Source organism: Centroberyx affinis, unplaced genomic scaffold (genome assembly GCF_046629955.1).
Source record: "Centroberyx affinis isolate AG114_WGS23_722 - 3 ecotype Tasmania unplaced genomic scaffold, CSIRO-AGI_Caff_v1 ptg000870l_1, whole genome shotgun sequence".
In the NCBI taxonomy this organism is placed as follows: Eukaryota; Metazoa; Chordata; class Actinopteri; order Beryciformes; family Berycidae; genus Centroberyx; species Centroberyx affinis.
In genome coordinates this window covers 54,729-62,500 of record NW_027279463.1, presented here as the reverse complement: position 1 = coordinate 62,500, position 7,772 = coordinate 54,729, and the positions used below count along the sequence as shown (strand labels likewise).

The 7,772-nt window shown below is 44.8% G+C and overlaps 1 pseudogene; it reads left to right on the top strand.

The window, feature by feature from the left end:
• LOC139645479 (MAP/microtubule affinity-regulating kinase 4-like) overlaps nucleotides 1-7,772 on the top strand; it is a 41,927-nt pseudogene that overhangs the window by 21,919 nt on the left and 12,236 nt on the right.

The following is a 7,772-nucleotide window of genomic DNA, read 5'->3' as shown; positions in this document are numbered from 1 at the left end:
AATTTAAAATAAAGTTCTGTGGGTTTGAACAAAGCTCGGGTGTTAAGGGGCGAGTTTAGGATTAGGACTAAGATTAGGGTTGAAGGGCTAAAATTAAAATTAGAATTAGGTTTAGGTTAGGCTAAGGGTTCCCACTGAAGTTAGTTTAGGTTTAGGATTAGAATAAAGGTTAGGGGGACGAGGTGAGAGACGAAAAAAATCAAGCAGAATTGAATTTAATGACAAAAATAAAAACGTTTTGTATTCGGCCACAGCCAGACAAACACCGCTGAGTGTCTGAGTGTCGGTGTGAACACAGAGAGCAGCAGGCGGGACATGAAGTAAACGTCTCGGTGCAGCTGGTCTTCCTCTCTTCCTCTTTCTGCACAGTGCTTAGAGAGTGTTTGGCCTGGTGTTTCTGTCTCACATACATTTTGTCTTTTCAAGAGAGGATAAAGAGCTTAAGCTGTGTGTGAGTGAGTGGTTTTGTGTGAGTGTGAGTGTGAGTGTGTGTGTGTGTGTGTGTGTGTGTGTGTGTACCCAGTATGAACTGATCTGTTGTTGTGACAGATGGTTGTCTGCTTGTCAGTCTCAGAGCATGGCAGGCACCATCTCTTTCTCTCTCTCTCTCTCTCTCTCTCTCCATCTCTCCCTCTCTCTCTCTCCATCTCTCCCTCTCTCTTGCACACACACACACACACACACACTCATCTCTCTCACTTTCTGGCTGTCCTGTTTTCTCTCCCTCTCTCTCTTTATCACTCTGTAATTTTGCCCCTCAGAGGGAGAGCCAGAAGGTTCCTGTCTGTCGTCTGACCTCCAGTAAATTTCCCTGCACAGATGGGGGGGGGGGGGTCAGGTGGGGGGGTGGATGGATGAGAGGCTGAAGGAGAAGAGGGCGTTATAGTGTGAAATACCTGAGACCTCATGAAAGCAGCAAACCTAGAATTTGCTGAGTGCCTCTGTAAATCATTTTAAATCAATCATTTGCACAAGGGGACATGTTGGCGGCTCTTAATGGCAATAAGACGTAGGGCTTTTTATTTTTTTTATTTAACCTTTATTTAACCAGGCAAGTCATTAAGAACAAATTCTTATTTACAATGGCGACCTGGCAAGGACTGGGCGATATGGTTGAAATCAATATCATGATAATCTTAAGGATTTTTCTCGATATCAATATATATCATGATATGGTTCATGTATGCAAAATCACGTTAAATAATCACATTTTTTAAGTACGTTTTTAAGTAGAATTTGCTTGTCATCATCAATTTAGACAGCAGAAATGTATGTCAATGATGTTAAAATATCTTCATATCATCACGATATGATTCCACGGAAAGACGATAATATAGAATTATCTCTCAGCCCTAGTAAGACGTAAGGCGGCGGCCACACTGATCCATCAGAAAATGGACAGAATTATTGACGGATAGATTTCTGTCCACTGGTTTGTTTTGGAGTGTCAGCATGGCGGCGAGGCAGAAGAACAGGAAGGCTTTACGTCATCGAAACAAGAAGAAACTGAGCTGGAAAACCTGCAGTCATCACAACTCCATCTTTGTTTTGGTCGGACTGTCGTCTCTGTGTTCGCCGCTATTTTCTCCAAAACAAACGTAGGAACGCCTCTGATTGGCTAAACGGACGGTGACGAACCCACCTGTCCAGAAAAATCTCAGCTGGGTTGAAATCTGACAGATGGACGCATCATCAGCCCTGCTCCATCCACTGCTCTCATTGAAAATTAATTGAAATAGACGGACAGACACAATGGATCAGTGTGGCCGCTGCCTAACTATTTGAATTTTGGAGGAGGGGAAGCATGCAAGGACAAGGAAGAGTGAGAGGTAGAGGGGGAGGAAGGTGGGAGTAATGGAGAGAGGGGGGGAGGGGGCAGTAGGATGAAGTGAGGACTGGCACTGTGCCAATGTAACCCTCCACTTGCCTCAGAGGGCTTGTCAATGTGATGCCATGCTAGACTGGGTGATGGAACACAGTGGTGCATAGACACACACACACACACACACACACACACACACACATACATGGTTACACTTACATAATGAAAATATACATAACAACGTGTAGTGGTGTAAGTGCACAGAATACAAACACATGCACTGGGAATACACAACATGCACATATATATATACTGTATATATATATAGTGACACAAGTACATATATACAGTACACACACTAGAAATGCACTTACGCAACTATGTGTGTGTATACATAGTGCACACATGCAAGTACACACATTACACACTGCTATGAATGCATGTAACAAGTTTATACACAGAGAGACACACACACACACACACACACACACTCGCCCATGCACAAACACAATGCTGACGCAGAGATGAGTGACCTCATATAATGACATACTGCTGAAGGAGACAAGAAACACATCATAAGCACAAAGCACGGTTCAGTACACGCACACACACACACACACACACACACATACACACACATGCCTGACTTCCAGGGGTGGAAAGAAATATCTGACTCAAGTAGTTGAAATTGACTTAAGTCAAACTACTTACTGAAAAAGTAGCTTTTTTAAAATGTTTTTAAATGTTTTTCAGAGTTGCTGAGTTCCATTGTTACGGTCTTTCCCACACACTGATCTAACCAGTTCTATGTGTGAATTAGGGGCTTAAATGTCATTTGTTACCTGCTCACTCCTCTTCCCCACTTTAACACCCATCTACCCTCTCACCTGCCTTTTCTCCTCTACCATTTGTTTACTCCTCATCCAGCCTTCTGCTCCTCTCTTCCCTCTCCTCTCCTCTCCTCTCCTCTCCTCCCCTCTCATCTTATCCTTCTCCTCTCTTCCCTCTCATCCCTCTACTCTCTTCTATCTCAACCCTCTCCTTTCCTCTCCTCCCCTCTCATCCCTCTCCTCTCTTCCCTCTTATCCCTCTCCTCTCTTCTCTTCCCTCTCCTCCCTCTCTTCTCCTTTCTCCCCTCTCCTCTCTTCCCTCTCCTCTCTTCCCTCTCCTCCCCTATCCTCTCATCCCTCTCCTCCCCTCCCCTCCTCTCTCCTCCTCTCTTCCCCTCTCCTTTCCTCTCCCCTCCTCTCCTCCCCTCCCCTCTCATCCCTCTCCTCTCTTCCCTCTTATCCCTGTCCTCCTCTCCTCCCCTCTCATCCCTCCATCCCCCAGCATGCCCCAGCTGTGAGTTGCAGTCGTCAGCTAGTTCGCGTTGACATTAAACGATTTCGCTCCGCAGCGGCTGTGCATCAACTTAACCCGTCTAATGGCTCTGCCCCACTTGAACCCGGTGTGTGTGGGTGTTATCTAGAGCGTTATGAAAAGCAGCCTGAGGCCGGCCAGCCAGCCAGGGAGTCAGGGTCGGAGAGGTGTGTGTGTGTGTGTGTGTGTGTGTGCGTAGGTGTGACGAAGTGTGAGTGCCGGATGAAGAGAGGGGGAATTGGGCGAGAGGAGGGGAGGGGAGGGGAGGGGAGAAAGATGAGAGGGGCCCGGTGGGGAGAGAGAGAGCGTTTTGGGTCATTTTGTAGAGATTAGAGAAAAGCTGGTGGTCATGGTTCAGAGGGCAGTGCTCTCTCTCTCTCTCTCTCTCTCTCTCTCTCTCTCTCTCTCTCTCTCTCTCTCTCTCTCTCTCTCTCTCTCTCTCTCTCTCTCTCTCAATTCAATTCAATTCAAATGAGCTTTATTGGCATTAAATACAACAGTATATGTTGCCAAAGCAAAACAGATAATCAAGAAAAAGTAGCAATAATAACAACAAAGATAATTGAACAATAGAAAGTTGCAATTATTCAATCACACACAAAGGAAAAACTGGAAAATATTTAGGTCAGTTGTCCTGTCTCAGGTTTTCACAGCATGTTATATAAACAGCAGCTAGTGTGGCACACTCACGTTTTTCTCCAAGGAGATAAAGGAGTTTTTTGTCAGGAGGAAGTTTGGAGAAATATTTCTCCCTCTCTCTCTCTCTCTCCCCCCGTTTTTCCCTGTTAAATTTCCTTTCTCAGGGTATCCGTGGGTGCTTGAAAAGTCTTAAATTAAATTAGCTAAATTTAAGCCGTTAAAAAGTATTAAAATATCTTAAATGTACTTATTAGAGATTGTATTCTTTTTTTAATGAAATAAAACAGAAGTATTCGGATTCTTTACATTTGGTGGTATCTAGTCCACAAAGTAAAGAAAATAAAGCAAATGCCACAAATAGTGTAGTTTCCACCAAAACATGTGAGTGGTTTTAATTTTCTTATGTTGTATTTCATTACTTGCATTTCAAGTTGATCACAGTGTGCTTGGTTTCTGTCTCCGGTTTTCAAACTGGAAAAATATGGCGGCTTGTTCAGAAACTTCCACCGAACTCTTTCTGAAAATATTTCAAGTGAGAAATCATCCGTGCAGCTGCTGAATCTTGAATCATTTTAGATCTTCAAAGGCTAGTTTCAAAGTTTGTTCATGAGGTTCGGGAGTTTTTTTCAGAGGTGGCCAGTCGCTTCGGACGCCCCTGATTTGCATAAAGACTAGACCTCAACTTTATGCAAATGTGGAGCGGCCAACGTGACGTACCGCCAACAGGAAACTCACTGCTTCGCTACCAGAATGCATTGCACGGCCGCTTACATAAAAAATGAATGGGAAGTGTGGAAAATACAGAAATGGTGAAAACGTACCATAAGTTTTGCACAGTTATTGTACTTGCTTATTGAAGTGATTCTGATTATAATTCTCTGCCCATTCTCTTCTCCTCCCTCCAGTACCTCCCACCGCCTCCCCCCCGCCTCCCCCTCCACCCACAGCATCGCCGGTGCCTCGGGCGTCGCCTCCTCCTCCTCCTCCTCCTCCACGCCCTCCTCCCGCCTCACCAGGGGATCCACGGTGAGGAGCACCTTCCACGGCGGGCAGATCAGAGACCGCCGCCCCCCATCCCACGCCCCGCCCACCTCCCCCACGCTGTCGCACGACGCCAGCCCCCTGCCCCACGCCAGGACCCGGACCACCACCAACCTGTTCAGCAAGCTCACCTCCAAGCTGACCCGCAGGTAAGGGGAGAGGCCGAGAGAGGAGGAGGAGGAGGAGGAGGAAGAAGGAGAAGGTTCCTTTACAGCCTGTACAATCCTAACTGGTTCCTACTGATTGGTTTAGAGCTTGTTTCAGGACTGGATAGGGTTTACTGTGGTTTTGGGTGGGGCTGGTGAGGTGAAACAGGAAGAGGAAGGATGATTATTGGTAGAAATCAAGACACGATTGAGCGCATCGGCACTAATCAGCTTCTTTTTAATATATTGGTAGAATAGCTTGAGTTGTAGTTTTAATGTTTGTAGCTCATTCAGACATTTGCAGATATTTCTAACGATTGTATCCTCGAAATGCAATGTCTTCAGTCACAACACAGCATATAAATGACTGACATTAACCGTCCATATTCAGATGGTAAAGATAGAGGATTGCCTGCGCTGTGTTTACAGGCCTGTAACTGGAAGCTGAAGCTGAAGCTGTTTCTGAAAGTCATGCAGCTAACCTTGCTGCCTCTCACCACTCTCCTCCTTAACCAGTACTAACCTGTCAGGCTTCCTCCTCTAATAATTAACCTTTACAGGCTTCAAAACCCCTCCTTTACAATACTTTTCCTTCACTGACAGACCTAGGTCCATTTGCAAATCATTCTTAGCGTTTGTTTTGCATGCGTAAAGCACCGGATGAATGTGTTTTGCCACATCGGACAGTACGATGAGTGCCGGAAAGTTTAGACAATGAAGTAATAGTATTTGAAATTGTGTATACTTCTCTGATGAGCTGTCCTCATGCAGTTAACCCCACCCATGTGGTACTCTAAGCAGGTGGAAACAAACGCTAAGAATCTTTTTTTGACCCAGGTCTGCTGTTTACCCAGGACTATCTCTTTCACAGCCTGTTCTTCTGGGCTGTTTACTGTTGCTTTGTTTGTTTGTTTGTTTGTTTCTTTAACGATTTTTGCTTTTCCTTGCCAGTCACCTGCCAGTCTTCTATCCCTCTTTTACCTGAATCATATAATCTGTTACTCCTCTCTCTTTTCTACCTATGTTTCTTACTGTCTTTCATTATCTATACTTTGTCTTCTTCTTCCTCCTCGTTCTTTCTCTCGTTGACTCTTGTCTTTCTTATTTCTTACTCTCTGCTGTGTTTTTCCTTTTCCATTCCTCTCTCTTCCTAGGGTCACTCTTGACCCCTCTAAACGTCAGAGCTCAAACAAGTCCATGTCGGGCTGCACCCTCCCACAGGGGACAAAAACAGTTAGTAAGTCTTCCTTTCCCATGTTTTCTGGCTGCTTCTGTCTGTCTGTCTATATGCCTGTCTGTCTGCCTGACTGCCGGTGCCCTGTCATCCCCTCTGCCCCTCATTCACTGTCTCCGTCACAGACTGGAGTTTCACTTATACAAACAGGCAGAAATAATCTTATTGGTTGGGTTATAGAGCAAATCAACACTAAATCATGTAGGGCAGAAAATCATTGTTGCACTGTTGAATATTTAAAGCATGTGGCACTTCTGGCCACGCCCCGATCAGTGATGTCAAAGCAAGCAGGTGTTTTGCATCAGCTGTCAAAGGCAAATTAACTGCTGACATCACTGACTGGTGCGACCAGAAGTGCAACAAGCTTCAACCCATAGAGAGCAGTGCAACGATGATTTTCTGCTCTGTATGATTTATGCTGCGGTCCATTTACCTCGGAAGTCGGAGCTGGGAATGACGTCACACCCGAGTTGACCGTGTTCCAGTAGAATAAGTTGGAAAACCAATTAGTTTTTTTTTTATTTCACGGGGTGGGGGAAGTGGGGTTTGCTCTAGCCAGGTTAGCCATTGTTAGCAATACCAGTAGATAACAATGCACCGTAGCAACATGTCCACAGATAGAAGTTGGACAGTAGGCTACTGTGTGTACGACTGATTTAATGAGACACGAATAAGACAGAAGTGCTAATAAACAGTATATTACTACAGCTTGAGGCGCGGAGCAGCCATCTTGGATTTTGAGGTTGGGGTTGGTGAGGTTCTTCCGACTTTCCGAATCGGAAATCCGACTTCAGGGGGCGTTCCAGTTGAAATTTCCGACTGGGAACTCGGAAATTCCGACTTCCCAGTTCAAATGGAATGCACCATTAGTGCTGATTTGCTCTTTAAACCGCAGTGGGCGGAGCCAAAGAACCACCGTTTTTTGAAGCGCAACCTGGCTAACTGGCAAATTTGAATGGCAAAGAAGGAACTCTAGTCAAAATATTTACTTCTTTTTTTCATTCATTCATTCATGACCATGGCATTCATGATGTTGGAAGTTCAGCTAACTAGCTTATAGCTGTAGGCTAGTATGGCTAGTTTGAACTTCAAAGGTCAGCTAGGCAAACTAGCTAACCTAGCTAGTCAGCATTAGTTAACATTAGCAAGAGTGCTAGGCTCTATTAGCAGCCTCTTCTTTTTCACAAGGCTTCAGTCTGAAGTTGCTTATGCTGCGGTCACGTTATGGTGGATTTACCAGAAATACAGCCTGCTGACTGGGAAAAACATTCATGTCAGCCTTTAGTGGTAATTAAGTAGGATGTGGGAATTTTTCGTGGGCTCCAGTATCTCCCACATGGTGTCAACACAAACAGCAAACACTGCAGCGAATCCACCAATGTTGTCAGTCCCAAGATAATAAAAATCACAATTATCAGCTTTATTCACAGCAATACAATCAACCCTACTCACGAAAAGCGAGTCATGTCTGCTACAGTTCCTTTATGGTCAATTTACAATTCATAAATACAAATTATTTTGGATGAAT